The 17,608-nt window shown below is 41.3% G+C and overlaps 1 protein-coding gene across 4 annotated transcripts in view; it reads right to left on the bottom strand.

Moving 5' to 3' along the window:
• Smg5 (SMG5 nonsense mediated mRNA decay factor) overlaps positions 1 to 17,608 on the bottom strand; it is a 136,940-nt gene that overhangs the window by 54,365 nt on the left and 64,967 nt on the right. For all 4 annotated transcript variants that reach the window (XR_003734382.1, XM_037197785.1, XM_028867936.2 and 1 more), the window contains exon 2: positions 63 to 155. The gene's annotated coding sequence lies outside the window, so the exon portion shown is untranslated. The remainder of the gene's footprint in view (positions 1 to 62; positions 156 to 17,608) is intronic.

Below are 17,608 nucleotides of genomic sequence, written 5' to 3'. Positions count from 1 at the left end.
TTTTTGACAAACTTTCTTTCATAATTTACGTGAACAGGAAATTTTGATAAAGGAACACTTACTATTGTCTTATCTTCTGTTCAGTGAGAAAAGTGACAGGATATGAGACACAATTCTTGTCCTCAATAAGCTCACAGGAGTGGGCAGATGAAAACCTGGGAGATGAGATGTAACACAGTATTGATTTCCTGGTGTAAACAAGACATGTGCTGAGTTCTTTCCATGCAAACCACATCTGTATAACATCATAAGCACCTTGTAAAACAGGTATTCTGAATTGAGTCTGGTTGTACTAAAGGAGATAAAAGTAGTTCATGAAGATTGGATGAATTCCGAGAGGGAAGAGGTGGAAACAGTCTGGGAACACTTTGCTCACACTCTGAGCAGCAGCAGTTGTGAGAAACGTGCATTCCCAGGACTTTTCCCCCCTGGAGAAGGAGAGAGCTCATCACACCAAGTTTTTAGGATGTTATTAGGCATTTCATTGAAAAGTAAAGAATGGTGAGAATTCATACAAGGAAACGGCACTAAAAACTATAGGAAGATGAGCCCAAGCAAGCTTTCTGAGTTCTAATTTGAGCCCCCAAATGAGATAAGAGTTCTATGGGTTCACTGTTCCCCATTTGGAGAGCTTTCTGGGTCTCTCATTCTCCACAAAAAGCAAGTGAAGGACCCTTCCACTGACTGTCCTTTCATATCGTCACATGTTTGAACTGGCTGCCAACATGGGTTACCAGTGTCGTCATATTTACCTATACTGTAGTATCTGTTTCATAAAACGTCTCTCACTACCAAAACCGTCCTAAGAAAATAACTTGTGTGTGTGCATGTGTGCATGCATGTATGCATGTGTGTGTGTGTTCAAGAGTCCAATATACTTCAACTCTCTGCCTTCAACTCCCTCTAAAGTATTTCTGAAAGCACAGCCGGGAAAGTGCTCTGTAGACAAACTCAGGTCTTACCTTTTCTCTGCTCAAAATCATTTAATGATCTCACATTTCACTCAAGTTTAGATCATAGTCTTTGAGACAGCACACAAGGTCCAAATAATCTGCTCCCTCATCAGTCATTGCCCCACAATGATACCTCTCTAACTCCATCTGCTTCAACTTCCCTTTGCTGTCTCTTGTCCAGCCATGACTGGCTTGAGGACTTTAACATAACAAGCAGGCTTCTAAGTGAGGGCCTTTGCAGCAACCTTTCACGCTGCACCGCGTTTTCACCAAATATGACTGCAATTCACTCTCTCCCTTCCTTTGTTTCTACCACCAGCTCATAAGGACGTCTTGGGGTCTTCTCCATCCCCATCACATAAGATTGCGGCCTGTCCATCACTGCCTCCTCTCCTCTGTTATTTCTCTTCCACAGCAAGTTACGGTCTGTTCATCTCAGTTTCCACATCTGCCATCTTAGTCATCCATAAAAACCTCACCTAAATGATGGCAGCTTCTGACAATCTCCTTTTTTTGTAATCTCCCAAGCTTGAGTATGCACTATATCATGTTATTACATTTGGTAATGATGCTGGCTTGCTTTAAATTTAAGCAACGATGTTTTTTACCTATTATACTTCTGTTTCTCCTTGTTGCTGTTATTCCATTGCCAATAAATCTATACACTCCCTGAAGCAAGTTGTTCTTCTATTTTTTGGTTGGTTGATTTTTGAAGCAGGGTCTTCTCATCATTAGTCTAACTAGCCCTGGTTAGTCTGAAACTCTCTATGTTGACCAGACTGGCCTTGAACTCACAGAGAGTAATCAGTTTCTGCCTGGGATTAAAGGTATACACCAACACACCTGGCTTAAAGCCATAGTTCTGCTGTAACAGCTTTCTCGGTTCCAAAGACAAAACCTGTTTTTATTTCAATAAACAGTTTAAGGACTGAACAATAGTACTGATCACCTGGAAAGAATTATTAACAAGTGCCAGGACAACAAGCCTGTAGCCAGCATGGTATCATCACCATCCTGCAGATAAGATTTGGGTAGCTCACACATGATCCGAAGCCTGTCTCAGATGGAGAGCAAGAATGAAATGGAGCCCAATAAACTCCAGAGTCCACAATCTATTCCTCTATCACTGTCCCCAACTAATTACTTCCATTCATTAAACACCTACTAGGGGCCCAGGTATGTAAGGAACTTCCCAGCTTAATTCACACTCAGAACAACACGGTGGGCTGTAGTGGGTAGCCATTCCAGCTTTGATCTGGAAGTTCCAACCCCTATTGAGGCTTCGGTAACTGTCATGCCTAAAAGGTGGGGCCAAGAGAGGGCCCTGAAGACCTGAGATCCAGATGTGCCGCTCTCTCTGTTCCTGGACCCTGGATGGTGGAGATTGACCGAGCAGAGTTCTCCAGAGAACACCGCCAGACTGCGACACACCTTCCCCAGACACTGCAACCTACCTATCCCTTCATTTGTAAATTATGACACTAATAAACCTCCCTTTTAACTACGTGGAGTGACCTTAATAATTTCACCAGTAGTAGGCAAAGTAATATCAATGTTGCTTTATCAATGAGAAAACCACAGCTCTAGGGGTTCAACCACTTGACTAAGGACTCAGACCCAGCAAGGGGAGCAGCGACTCTCAACTCAGCTACACAATTACACTCTCTGTGTATGCGCTGTCTGGCAGCACAAAGACGTGTTTAAATGACATGTTAGGCTCTGGGGTGTCTGAACTTTTGTCAGAGGTCACATAGCCCTTATTCAGTGAACTTGTAATCACAAAGGCTGCTTCATTTGGGGTCAATGACTCCCTTCCTGCTGCCTGTCATGGACTCATATTAAACCTCAACACCAGGAAAAAGCAAGTGACAGGTAACAACAACTAAAGAAATTTTCAAAATCCCCTTTGGTTATGACAGGGTTCATTTTACACTCACGTGTGTTTTCTTCTCTCATTTGCATGTTCATGTGTGAAAAGGACAAAGACAAAGATTGTAAAAAAGAGGAAGATGGCTAAAGAGGTGACTCTTTCTCTATGCCTTTATTACCTATAGATTTTTAAAAATATGGCGGCTGGACACTTTGTATAGCTTTGGAGCCTTTCCTGGCCCTCTCTCTGTAGTCCAGGCTGGCCTCGAACTCACAGAGATCCCAATTGCTGAGATTAAAGGCATGTGCCACCACTACCCAGCTGAAGCCTGATTTTAAAAATAGTTGTTAAGTATTCTTTGAAAATGTCATAATAAATGATAAAAAATCATACATATACATGCATGTATATTTATTTTTTGAAAACGTCATACATATACATGAATGGAAATGACCAAATCCCTTTCCCACACTCCTTCCAAATCCCACTATTACTCCACATTACACCTCCCTCCCAGCTTCATGCCCTCTTTTTATAATTTTTATTTACTTATTTATTTTTTACTCACTGTGTCTAATTATTGTTACCCATAATGTGCAAGGGTATGTGGCTATCCTAAGATCTGGGGAACCTATCAATGGTCACAGTCCAAAAGAAAAAAATGACCATCTTTACAGTTCAGCACTCACGGTCAATTATTTTTAGCACTTTGAATGGTAATGTGTCTCTGCATTCACCGCTACCCACTGCAGTAAGAAACTTCTCTGACCAAGGATAGTCAAGCACAAATCTATGGCTATAAACATAAATATTTAGAAGAAGGCAGTATGACAAGAAAACCACTTAGAAAATCATCAATAGTTTCTCCCCTAGAACCTGAGTCCCCTAGCCATGGATTTGAACACGAGTTCCTTCCTGTGGAGCTGATCTCAAATCAATACAAGAGAGTGGCTGGTTGCCCCCATCAACAGTCTTGCCACTATTACACCAGTGGGTACCTATGGTCTGGCAGGCTAATACTGTAACATACAGAGTCCACATTTGGGGGGGGGGGGAACCATTGTCATCTTTTGTCCTCCAGCAGCCAGCATGGGGCTCTGCAACCTGTGAATGTTAAACCAGTAGAGAGAGTTTCCTGGTCAGTCCAAGACTGGCTTCTCTGTGTTCTGCCACCAAAGAGTGTAGTGTCTTCAGCAATAAGTCTTGTCATCTAGCTATGGCGGGCAGGCAACCAAGAGCCATGGCCATAGCCTGACATGCTTTGGGTGCCTCTTGGGCATTTCTGACAATTGCTCATAGGAAAGTAACATGTGCCAGACAGTGAGAGTTTCACTTAATAGACCATGTCTTCTGGCAACAGATTCGTTATTTGTTTGCTAATGTAGAGTACTCCTGCTCAACCCCCCTTTGAGATATATATATATATATATATATGATATATTTTGATAGAGTGTGTGTGTGTGTGTGTGTGTGTGTGTGTGTGTGTTATTTTAAATTAGCTTACAACTAGTAAGGATTCATAAGGCCTCCTCATAGAGTCTTAGTTTCTGTGCTTTTGTGTGCCTGGTGGATCAGGGGCCAAAATTCAAATTCTACACTTCAGAATCCAGAACCCAGTCTTCGAAGGGGGAAGACTTTGGAAATAGAATAAATAAATCAGTAACTGATAAGGAGGATTTACTGAGGAGAATGATGACTCCAGGGATAATTGGGAGCCTGAATCATGCTCTGAAGCAGAGGCCTTGCCTCCCCTGCGCATAGACTAGCCAGCAGGCAGCTCTGTCTCCACCTCTGCACCTGCATCAGGCCGGGCTTGGCTTTCAAACTTGCTTTGTTTGTCTGGATGTTTGGGTGGGTAGGTTTTCTTTTGTTTTGCTTTGTTTCAAAGAAAAACTTCCATTCAGCACTTTGATCATTATCGAACCAGTGCTTTGATAATATCAGAGAGATCGAATATGTCTTATCAATGTAGACAGAGCCCTAGGGTTTCTGGCATGCTCTGTCTGCCCCCCAAGTCCCCTCCCCGCCATTCAGCCACAGCTGGCCTCAACCTGCCAGCATGTGAGAGCCAGTGTCTGAAAGCCTAAGTCTTTCTGAGCCTTGCTGTCTTCTGAAGCTTGATCTCCACCTCCAGCACAAAGCAGTTATGAAAAAACTCTTGAATTGGAGAAAATACTTCATGCATTTTTAGTAACTCTTCTCGTGGCCGATTTTCATATCGAATTCTGCAGAAGCAGGTAGGGCTTCTTAAAATTATGTCTGTAAACAAAAGGACAGTGGGAAGCATTAGGGGAAGGGTGAGGAAGTGAGCCTGTAATAAGTGGGGAGAAAAATAAAAACTGGGAGTTTTTCAGTGGTTTTTTTTCTTTCCTGCTGCTGGAGGCCAGCTTATTTTTGTTGTTCACTCCTGCCATCTAGTGGTTGCAATGCATTAATGCCTAAATCTGATGGGTCTATCTCTTAACACTTTTTTCATTACCATTATTCGACCATTTCAGATACACGTATATTACCATACTCAACCCTCTTCCCTCTCCTATACTCCTGGGTCCCTCCCTTCCCACCACGTCTAACTGAATCGTCTCATAATTTTATTTATTTGTGGTTATTTATTTATGGATGACGGTTATAGGGTTGGGGGTGGAAGAAAATATTAACTCAGGATTGTAAAAAAAAAAAAAAAAAAAAAAAAGAAGGGGTGGGGGGAGAAGAAATGGAACGGATAGGTATAAGATATGATGGTAAATCATTGTATATACTAGTAAACAAACTTAGTAAAATAGCAATCTTAGATAATTTGCACTGTAATTTGTACTGTTATAGAATCTTATATGTTGATACAAATGTAGACTATTTTTATACTCCTGTTTAAGATAATTTGTATATTGATACAAATACAGAACTATATTTGTTATAATGTACATATATTTCTACTCTTATTTGAAACATTTTTATATTGATACAAATGTAAATTTATATCTGTCATACTTTATATATGTTCTACTTCTGTTTAGGATATTCGGTATATTGATATATATTTAATATTATTGTCATATTGCATATCGCACTATATATTCCTACCTCTGTTATAAATATCTTGTGTATTGTCACAATTTTGAAGTCATCGTTCTTCACCATACATTTGCTTATAGACTGTTTACCTTATTTACGTGAAGCCTTAGTCCTTAGGTTATTTTGATAGATAAGATTTATAGATTTATAGTCGCCTATGTCATCTCTATAGTTACGTTAGTTAGGTTATCCAGATTTACAGATACATAGGTTAGATGGGCAGGTAATCTTCAAACACTTCATAGACCTGGAGAATATGGCATTTAAATAACTTAGAATTCTGTTGACGTGAGACACAATTGCTCCTGGCTGCACCAATTGATCCCGAGAGAATGTTGGGCTTCTAAGACATTTCCATTTGGAAGTTTGTCTTTTGGCACAAAATGGCCTACTGGGCAAAGAACTGCCCTTGCCTTGATGGCTGACAGTACAAATGCAATGCTCTCCTTTCTGGACAAGCGGGACACAAGGAAAGCGACCACTGTACTCTGCCAAGACAGGGTAAGATGGTCTTTCAGAAATCCTGCTTCTGAAAATGGTCTGTCAGATACTCCAGGCCTGTAGCCAATTTGAATGCACCAACAATGCTGAGAAACATTAGGTGACTGTCCAGGCTGCCAGCTGTCTTGGTCTACTCTTGCAAGATTCCCGAAAGTTGCTTGCATCCGTCTTCCATTTCTCAGGTACCGTTATATTCCTTCTCAGGTCTTTGATGGGATTGAAGACTAGCAGTTATAGTTACAACTTGGTATATATAATATCTTAGATAGAACTTATTAAGTATTAGGTTCAGGTTCTTTAGGATAGGACACCTTTGAATGATCTTTATAATATGCTGTTTACCTATGCTCTATACTTCTCTGGATTTTAGTATGTGTTTCTTGCTTGATATTGTTTGCATTGGTTGTAGTTACATCTTATCTAGGTCATTATCTCTCATTATTTCTGGACAATATTTGATAACCATTCCTTTGTATATAGTCTTGTATTAGTTTAGAACCTTCTTATTTAGACAAAAAGGGGGAGATGTAGTGGGTAGCCATTCCAGCTTGGATCTGGAAGTTCCAACCCCCATTGAGACTCTGGCAACTGTCACGCCTACGAGGTGGGGCGAGGGGAGGCGCCTGGGGACCCGAGAGCTGGATGGGCCAGCGCTCGCTCTGGGCGCTCTCTCGTGCCGGGACGCTGACCAGTGCAGATTGACTGTGTAGAGCTCCGGAGAACACCGTTGGACTGCATTACACCTTCCCCAGACCCTGCGACCTACCCATTACTTAATTTGTGAGTTTCGCCATTAAATAAATATCCTTTTAACTACGTGGAGTGGCCAAAATAATTTCTCCAATAATAACCCATTAAGTCCAGTTGGTATTCTCCAGTTGTTTATCTTTGCAACAAACCCTGTGCTGTTCTGTCTGTGAATGTTGCGTCTTTGTCACTGTCAACAGGAAGCCAAATCTTGAAAAATAAGGATGAATTTGGAGAACTGACAGATTTCTCTTATCCAGCAGCATTCACTGGGAAAACTGTCTCTCAGAAAAGTTGTATTTTTGAAACTTTAGTGAGTCAAGCAATGTCTTTTTCTAAATGTTGAACAGTATTTACAGCTGCTAGTTGAAGGTATTCCTCAAGCAAAACAATTGAATAAAAAAACAAAATAGAATTGTAGTCTCTGAGTACTTTAACTCGATAATCAAAAAGCACGCCCTGCATTTTTAAAGTTATGTGCAGAGAAACTCACACATACTTTACGTGATCACTTACACTACTTTTTAAAGTTTCTTTTAAGAAAACTAATTTTAAAATTGACAAAATTGGAAAATTCTTCAGAGGAGGTTATACTTGGCTTAATACATGATGGACAGGGCACTAAAGAGCAGTAATACACAGGTAGAGGTTTGCTGGCTCAGAGGTCTTCAGGCAGACCTTTCTACGCTGAACAGGCTGGCTTTGAACTTTGTTCTTCCTGTCTCTAGCCCCATGAGTTCTGGGATCACAGGAATTCACCACAATGCCTATGCAGCTTCAAAACCTTTCCCCACAAAGACAGGCCTCAGTGGTCATCAGCACTGTGGGTGGTTCTGCTGAAAAGTCAGCAATATAGAGCAGGACGCAGGGTTGCAGGGTGCAGCATTGAAGGGTGAGATGTTGCAGGTGCAGTGGTGCAGGGTCCTGTGTTGTAGGGTGCAGTATTACAGGGTACCGTGTTGCAGGTGCAGTGTTGCAGGGTTCAGTGTTGTTGTAGGATGCAGTATTGCAGGATACAGTGTTGCAGGCTGCTGTGTTGCAGGGTGCAGTGTTGCAGGTGCTGTGTTGCAGGGTGTAGTGTTACAGGGTGCTGTGTTGTGGGGTGTAGTGTTATATTGCAGGGTACAATGTTGCAGGGTGCAGTGTTGCAGGGTGCTGTGTTGCAGGATGCAGTGTTACAGGGTGCAGTGTTGCAGGGTGCAGTGTTGTATTGCAGGCTGCTGTGTTGCAGGATGCAGTGTTGCAGGGTGCAGTGTTGTATTGCAGGCTGCTGTGTTGCAGGATGCAGTGTTACAGGGTGCTGTGTTGCAGGGTGCTGTGTTGCAGGGTGCTGTGTTGCAGGGTGCTGTGTTACAGGGTGCTGTGTTGCGGGGTGCAGTGTTGCAGGGTGCTGTGTTGCAGGGTGCTGTGTTGCAGGTGCTGTGTTGCTGACTCCTGTTTACTGTTAACATCACAGTGCATTGCAGAAGCAGCTAAAGGGTGAGGAAGAAAGGTGGCTGTGAGATAAGGAGGTTTACGAGAGTTGCACCCCCACCTGCAGCGACAGGCCTGAGCTTTAAAACTGGAGACAATGCTTCTTCATGTTTAAAGGGAAGAGAAACACAAGGGATGCTCTGTGAGATGAGCCGCTGTTAAACCTGACAATGGCGAAGAGAAGGACCAAACCCACAATTGTCCAATTGAAACAAGCCTTATCAAATATTGGCTAGGAAGATGGACACTAGCCAGATCCATACCCCGAATTCCCAGAGAACGGTGCACCTAAAGGAAAAACCCACAAAGCTATAGTATTTTCCGCCTTTGTCCAATCAGTAGCAAGCATATATTCTGACATTCTTGCTGCCTACATACCTCCTGTCTACATATGATCAAGCACATCCTGGACAGTTGGGGCAACCAGCCTTGTTTACTGAAGTGAAACCCTGCGGCTTGTTATCCTATGTGAACAAATGTCCCTAGCATTCCAGGAAGTTCTCTGTCCTTGGGCAAGTGGGACTCACAGGTTAACTTTAGCCTTTATACTACGCACATGGCTGGCTTTCTGGAAGAGAATTTTGTAATGGTATAAAACAGACCCAGGTTTAGACATGTGGATGACAGGCCCAGAGACAAAAAGTGGCAAGCTGAAGCAGAGATGTCCGGGTATGTTTTAAAAAGCAGAAAGGGAAATGGACACGTATTGACCTCGATCTTCAAGTTTCACAATGGAATTTCTTTTGGGAATGTAACTCACAGATACACCTATATTTTCTAGAAGGGAAGAAATAGTTATTGATCTGTTTTCTTCGTGGAGTCTCCAGGTAGGTGAGACAGGAAAAGCAAGTGTATGTAACAAAGTCATCTGTGCACACATTCACCTCCAACCAGGTCTCTCCAAGGACTGCTCCCCAGTGCTAGGCTGGGCATCAGGACACTGGTCCCTCTCTGCTTTCCTTCCATCCTGTTGTGTCCAACCACTCGAGTCTTTTCTACAGTATTTGTTCTTTCACATTCCTATCCAAGGGCCTTTGAGCCAGCAATTTTTCTACCTGCATATTATTATCTTTTGTTTTGTTTTGTTTTTGTCTTTTTCCATTTGTTGTTGCATCAAGGAGTTACACTAGTCCAAGTTTAAAGTGAAACCCATATAAGTTATATTATACAAGTTCTGTGACTTTTAAACTGTGACAGGGGACAGAAGGAAAATTCTACTCATTGACAGGAAATCCTCACTTAAGTTTAAAGTTTCACCAGCACTTTAAACCCATGAACCTTCAGTTGAACATCCTTGGTCCAACAGGAGCTCACATATATTCTTGTGCTAGTCACCCTGTAGCTGAATGACTTCTGCATATCCTCGAAGCTCAATTGCAGTACCACTGTAAGCAAATTTCTTTTTAAATGTCTTCACTAGTTTCTTTTTAGCATAATCACCAATGATCCCTTGGACAGTAGTTAGGGTTTTCCCACCATATGCATCTTATGTCATATCTCAGGCCCAACATTCTAGTTTTGTTCCATCAAATAAACTATTTTTATAAAGATGATTTCACAATTATTTTTTACATATTTGTTTATTATTTTTTAGAGAATAAAAGTGTCATGACATTAAGTTTTCTGAAAGTATCTTATTGCCTAAATTAACCAGAGCCACCACCATCCCCAACAGAAGAATATGAGTAACTAACTGAAGGAAGTTTAATAAAGAACTATTGATAGAGTGGCTGCCACTTGGCCTCTGCTTTGCAGGGATAATGTAATATTCAAGGGATACCAGCTGGGGAGTACTGTTGTCACTCTCAGACCTGAAGGTGGAGATGAAAACCCAACTTTGCCTGTCTAAAACACCTGATTGATCTAATAAAAAAAAAAATGAGTGGCAATAGCAAGGCAGGAGAAAGGATAGATGGGGCTGAAAGGCAGAGAGAATAAATAGGAGGAGAGATCTGGGAAAAGAAATCTGAGAATCAAGAGAAGAAGGAGGAAGACATCAGGGGCCAGCCACCCAGGTACACATCAAGCCACAGAGTAAGAAATAAAGGTATATAGACTAGAGAAAGGTAAAAGCCCAGAGGCAAAAGGTACACAGGATAGTTTAAGAGAAGGTGACTAGAAACAAGCCAAGCTAAGGCTGGGCATTTATAAGTAAGAATAAGTCTCCATGTGTATTTATTTGGGAGCTGGTGGTGCCTGCCCCCAAAGAGTAAAGAGTAAAAACAACCAACTACAACATACCCTATCATGTAAGTCTCATCATCTCACAGCACATAGAAGGAATGCTTCACTTCACAAACTAAATTCACTTGGGCCAAACTAAGGGCCTTCTCTGAGGTGATACTACTTTCAGGGACACATATTCAGATGTGGAGAAATTGAGCAGAAACTTACAAGGAAGGGGGAAGCAGTTAAGAGCAAGCAAACACCAAGTTGATGAAGTTTGGGGCTAAGTTGATCAAGATGCTTTGTAAATGGCTACTCTGCCATGACCGCTGTCTCCTTTGGTGGGAGTCTTTGAACTATCATATTAGTAAGGTAAATAAAAATGAAATCAACACTGATGTCATGAAAGGAGAAAGTCAAAATCTATGTAATCTGTCTGAATAATTCAAAACCTAAGGAGATGACACCTAAATAATAAAAATGTCTTCAAAATGATTACTCTTCTTCCTCCACCCTAAGCAGTGGCCCAGAAATTAGAAGTAAGATACAAAAATGTGCATTTCCAAGTGGACAGCACTTCTTTTGAAATACTAAGAAACAGGCTTTTACTTCTTAAATATTAAATCTGTCCAGATAATAAAGATCTGAACTCTCAGGGGCTGAGCTGTGAAACAAGAAAGTGATTTTTAACTGCATTCACACATTGACCTTGTCATCTGTCTCCCTCACACCTGACCCTAGCCTGAGAATGCCACAATCACATTAGTGACAATGAACAGAAGGTAGTCACTGTTCCGCTGCTCCTGTCCCCTTCTCCACAGATGTGCTAGAGCCTAGACAGAGCTGCTCTGGAAAGTCTCATGAGACAGGAAATTAAGCTGCAACTTCAGGGCCAATGAGATGACTTAGCAGGTAAAGGTCTTGGCACCAAGCCTGATGGTGTGAGTTTGATTCCTGGTCCACATGGTAGACAACTGATCCTTGTAAACTGTGTTCTGACTGCCATGCACATGTGTCCTAGCATGTACATGTACACACACACACACACACACACACACACACACACACACACACACACTAAACAAATAAATAAACATTTTAAAGATGAAACTTTATTGAAGGTCTGCTGCTTCTGGAGACATGTGAAGAAATGGTACTGATCTTTGTCCTCAGTCAAAGTTTAAACATGGTCTTCAGGGTAGCCTCAATCATCCCAGACTTCCTGCAGTAGCCTTTGTGGCTACATTCAGATTACCACACCAGACATTGGTTGCCCAAGACTCTCAAAGACTTTCCACCAATAAAAACACTTTATATGGTTAATATGTAACAAAAAGATACTTCTAGAATGGGACTATTGAGAAAACCACCTTTTAAAAACATCTGAAGGTGTATCCTCAAGATCAATTCGAGCCAGCTTTGGAAAGGATTTGATGAAAGGGTCCCCTGTGGTGCCACAGACACTAATTTGCATTACCCAACAAGTTTCACTGCAATTAATCTGAAATCACTGCTCCTTTGCTCTCTATTTAAGCTGAACAGCATGGAATAAAACAACTGGAAAATGAAGCTTCCTGCTTGATTATTCACAAGCTGTGTTCCACAGCTGACATTCATACACAAGTTTGTTCTGAGACCAAAGGCAATTAAGTGGACAGAAAGTTAATTCTGAAGTCTCTGCCACAGAATGAAATATGCTACCTCACAAAGGAGCAAATTCATATCGTGGCTGACTGCATCCTTTAAGATACAGGCCAAATCTTTTGCTACTCAGCTATACTATTTAATGAATGAAAGTTACTATGATATTCTATGGCAAGACTTGCTGGAATTAGCTGGAGCCCGACACCTCTTTTTGAGTATGGACACACACACACACACACACACAAAAAAAAAAAAAAAAAAAAAAAAAAAAAAACTATTATAGGGTGAATCATCTGTCTGATAAGGTGCTGTAGAGATGGGGTTTGTTTTTAAATTAGATTGGGGGTTGGTTTGAAAGACTATTCATTGTTCCCAGACTTCAATTTCTTCATCTGTGAAAGGAGAATAATTGTACACAGTTGAGTGGATGACTACAATGAGAGAAAGAAGGAGTTTATGTGGACTTCATAACTCCGAGCCATACCATGGAACTTGTAAGCCACATGTATCTTCCATCACACTTCAATCAGAAGCAAAACTCACTTTTTCTTGGTTGGACTTCTCCAGCACACGGCAAACATTCCCATAATTCCCTTGCACAGCTTGGTCTCCTTTTCTCTGTACATTGCTTTCTTTTCCCCATATCATCACTCATGTCCTATTTTCTCCTCAGGGTTGGAGATGCCAGGGTGACCTTAGCACCTGCAAGGTTCACCTTCTCTACCTCAGGCATCCTTTGAAGCTCCACAGGGAGGAAAAGAGGGGCTAGTAACAAAAAGGGTGGGGGTGGGGGCTGAGGTCAGGAAGCAGAAAGAAATCTGTGCTCCAAAAACACAGAAATCTCCAAGCCTGGTAGAGTACCAGGCTGTTCATTTCCTGGAGCACTCCTTGACTGTCGTTCAAATATGGAGCATTGCTTCGTCACTGTGGTTGTGTCTATTAGATGTGAGTGCTCATTTAAAATGTATTTTTGCCCTTCCACTCTCATTAAATTATAAATATTTGGTAAGACAATGTACACTACCTACTCCCCATAAAAAATGCCTAAAATAGGTAGCATTTCTGCTATGTGCTGCCAAATGAACCCTCACACCCGCTACTGGAGTAATGACCACCTTTTATGCTTTTCTGCATGTTCCTCCCACCTTTCCCAACCCCCTGCCTCTGGCCCAGCTAACCTACCCCCCCTCCTCAAGCACCTCCGACTACATCACCTCCCTCTTCTTTACCTACAACTAAGTCATATCAGCCACTTGAAAGACTGATCCCTTGGACTGACACACTTTTTTGTTTCTCTCTCTCTCTCTCTCTCTCTCTCTCTCTCTCTCTCTCTCTCTCTCTCTCTCTCTCTCTCTCCCTCTCTCCCCTTGCCTTTCTTCTCACGGAGAATAAGCCAGCTGCAAATTAAAAGTGGGGCTTGGAGCGCGTCAGATTCAGCTGCTATTCCCCCACCTTCCCAGAGGATTCCCAGCTGGCCCTGCTCTGTGTTCTCTCACATAATACCACTTCACCACTACCCTTGTATTTATGTAGTCTCGTCCCGATTCCTCGTTTTCATTCAGCATATTGGTGTAGCTGCCATCCAACTCTCCTAAGTACAACTCCAGATCTGTCTTCATAGGCACAAAACATTAACAACTAGTCAAGAGGTCATCTACTTATTTGCAAGCTTAAGTATTCAGGTACTCAACAGGACATCTGAAATGTCACTAAATGTCCTCAGTTACCTAGGCTCATCATCTGGGTTAGACTCTTCTTGTCTCCTACTTTAGCTTCAGGTTTTCCACTTTCCTCCAAATTCCACCTACATACATTCTCCTTCCCAGGATGCACTTGGCAATTTTTGGTGATAATCAATGCCTGACCACAGAACTGGCTACGTCTAAGACAGTCTGAATCTGGTATGTACATGTGTCCAGGGCTGACCACTTAGGACTGAACATGCTATGTGGGAGCTGGTCCCTAGAAGCAGCTGTTCCTACTCTCTCATAGACCATTGGTCATCTGTAACTCTATAGGTGAAACTATGTGGAATTTCCCCAGTCCATGTAAGATGTAGATACATTTCTCATTGACGTTCCTCCACCAAAAAAAAAAAAAAAAAAAAAAAAAAAAAAAAAAAAAGATATCTCTTTGCTTTGTTTTCCATTTCCTAAGCTATATGGATAAAGACTAATGTTCATTTTACAAATTTTCTGTAAATTATACAAGTGCTTTTTTAGTTAATTTTTTTCATACAATATCTTTTGATCATGTTTCCTTTCCACCAACCCACCCAATTTTATGTTCTCTCTCTCTCTCTCTCTCTCTCTCTCTCTCTCTCTCTCTCTCTCTCTCTCTCTCTCTCTCTCTCAAAAACAATCTATGCAGAAGAAAAGGTAGAAAGATCGCAAAAGCCAGAGGAGATGGATGACTCCAAGCAAACAGTGTCTTCCATATACAACAGGAAAGATGCACACATGAACTCACAGAGACTGTGGCAGCATGCACAGCACCTGCACAGGTTCAAGCCAGACAAAATCCCAGCACTGAGAAGGGAAAGTGGATACAAAGTCCTGCCTGTAACCACTAAGCTATTTACAATGGTTACCTGAAAGGAAAGGGAAAAATCAGTTTTCCTTTTCTCTATCTCTGGAATGTCACTGGCTATATCATCCAGACCAACACAAAATGAAGTTCATGGGTATTTTTGTTTGTTTGCTTGCTTGCTTTTCTGTGGGCCTTTTGTTTTGTTCTGACATTTTATTTTTTGTCTCATTGGGTTTTTTTTGTTTGTTTCAATTTTTATTTTTGATTTTTTAGCTTTTTGTTTGTTTCTTTTTCAAAGATACATTTTATATGCTGCTGTGATGTTTTAAAGCTAACAATTGCTAAAATAATGAGATTGAATAAATGCAACTAATATTTCATAATTATATTCTGCTGACAATGGAGAAAACAGGTATGAGATTGTTATAGGATGCCTTTTATTCTTTTTTTTTATCAGATAAATATTTTATTAGGGTATGGCAAATGTACAAAAACCACAAAATCAGAATTTCTATCTGAACCATGATTTCACTTCTGTTTTTTTAAGACACTCTGGATGGAACTTTCCAAAGACTTTGCCTTTATGAGACTATGAGGCACAGTCGTCAAAGTCAGTTACCAGTGTGACTTTAGGAAATCCATTTGCCCTCACAGGCTTCCTTGTCTAGTTGGTACCTTAGACTGTTTTTTATAAGGGCTAATATGTGTTTGGGCATAAAGCCTGGTTCATATCTGCTGTGATCATTGCCTGCACCTTCTTGAACTACTGGGTTTATTTCTTTAGCCTCATCCACAGCCAGAACTCTGGACACAAGGTTTATCTTGCACATGACCCAGCGCCTAGTCTGTTCCCTCTGAAAGTCTGTGCCCCTCCAGTTCATTTCACTTAGCTTTAGTCATTGTCTGTTCTCAGTTTCCAAATTACATCTTAAGACAAGACTTTGCAGACCCCCAAAGCTCAGAACACCTTCTATCTGCTTCCAAAGCAGACAACACCCGGCATGAACATGCTCATCTTTCAGTAGCTTACTTTCTGTGTCTATCTCAATTGTAGCAAGCTGTAAACCTTTTGAAAGCAGGGAGCATTCTCTCCTTCACGGCCCTATGTGGTGCTGTATCAGACACAGTGCTAGTGTTGGATACATGGTCCACAAATGCCTCTTCAATAAACACAAAAGCAAAGAAAGTAGACAAAATACAGACACATTTTACTACATACATATTTTTAATACTGAACATAAATGATTATAAAATTCTAGCCCACCCCTTCTTGCTTTAAGGGTAACATCTCATAGTGGATTTTGAAGACCTTCTTTAGCCCTGAGCATACTGCATGCTTGATGAAGAGAATGCAAACAGAAATCTTCCCAAGAGAACAAATCCTTTGGTCTTCCTCAACCTGTGTGTACACTGTGCACAGCCAACCTGAATGAGTCAGCCCTTCCAGCCACGGTTTTCAGAAAGGAACAAGAATGATGTTTCCTTGTAGTGAATTTCATGTCACTTATAACTTTGTGTTTCCCTGATAGTGATGAAGAGACTCCTGAAGAATCTCCAGTGAGCTGTCCTCTCCAACCTCTTATCTCTCACAGCCACTTCCTTACCAAGGACCACTGAGAGCATCTCTTTAAGATCCATTAAGCCTACTTATTTTTCTGCATCAGTTATAATTGCGCCACCACCCCCGCCCGGCTTCAGCCCATTCTTTAAGCAGTGGTTCTCAGCCTTCCTAATGCTCATGTTGTGGTAGCGCCCAACCATAAAGTCATTTTCATTGCTACTTCATAACTGTAATTTTGCTGCTATATGAATTGTAATGTAAATATCTGTGTTTTCCAACTGTCTTACTCAATCCTTGTGAAAGGGTCCCTGGGGTCACGGCCCACAGGTTGAGAACACTGCCTTAAAGTGTATAGCAAGAAACAGATATATATACACCAAGTGAAGCCCTTTACTCAATTACCAAGTATCCTAAGAAGAAAGACAAACACCATCCCTCAATCCAATAGAGTTTTGTACCTCCTGCTCATCATCCACACTTCATCTCACCTCCAAAAGCCCTCCCATTTCAGCTGCTCTTTATTAATTCTGTGTATTTTTATCTTCAACTCTCAGTTCTCATATTAATGGCTCAGAAAACCTTATCCACCTTATCATATAAAGATGGACTTCCCAAAGATAATTTCTACATCTCAATTCTTTATAGAAAATATTACATCTACCTTTGTGATCTACTAATATTCATTTCCGTAAGTACCATGGGTATGTAAGGCCGATCTGTCTTAATTGCCTTTGAAAACAAAAGGAGTCTTGACCTCAACTTCCCTCTGCTGTTGAGAAAATAGGGCATGGGTCTTATCATGTTTCTCCACTGCTCTTCCCAAACAAAATCAAATTGCTCCTCTGATGCAATAATTACATCACCTTGATAATATATAATTATAGCAAGGTTAAATTTTGTAATTAGTTTGAAAAGACCTGGGTTTCCCCTGTTTCCTAGCACACAACAGAATTGCCTAACAGGAAGACAGTGTATGTTTTGTGAAGTATTCAGAAAACATACAGTTAACCTGCGCTCTGGTGACCCCTTGAAGCCGGCCTGGTGAGGCAGTAGCCAATGTGATGGATCCAGGCTATGGGGGTCAGATTCTGG

Source organism: Peromyscus leucopus, chromosome 20 (assembly GCF_004664715.2).
Source record: "Peromyscus leucopus breed LL Stock chromosome 20, UCI_PerLeu_2.1, whole genome shotgun sequence".
NCBI lineage: Eukaryota > Metazoa > Chordata > Mammalia > Rodentia > Cricetidae > Peromyscus > Peromyscus leucopus.
This window is presented reverse-complemented; position numbering and strand designations above follow the sequence as displayed.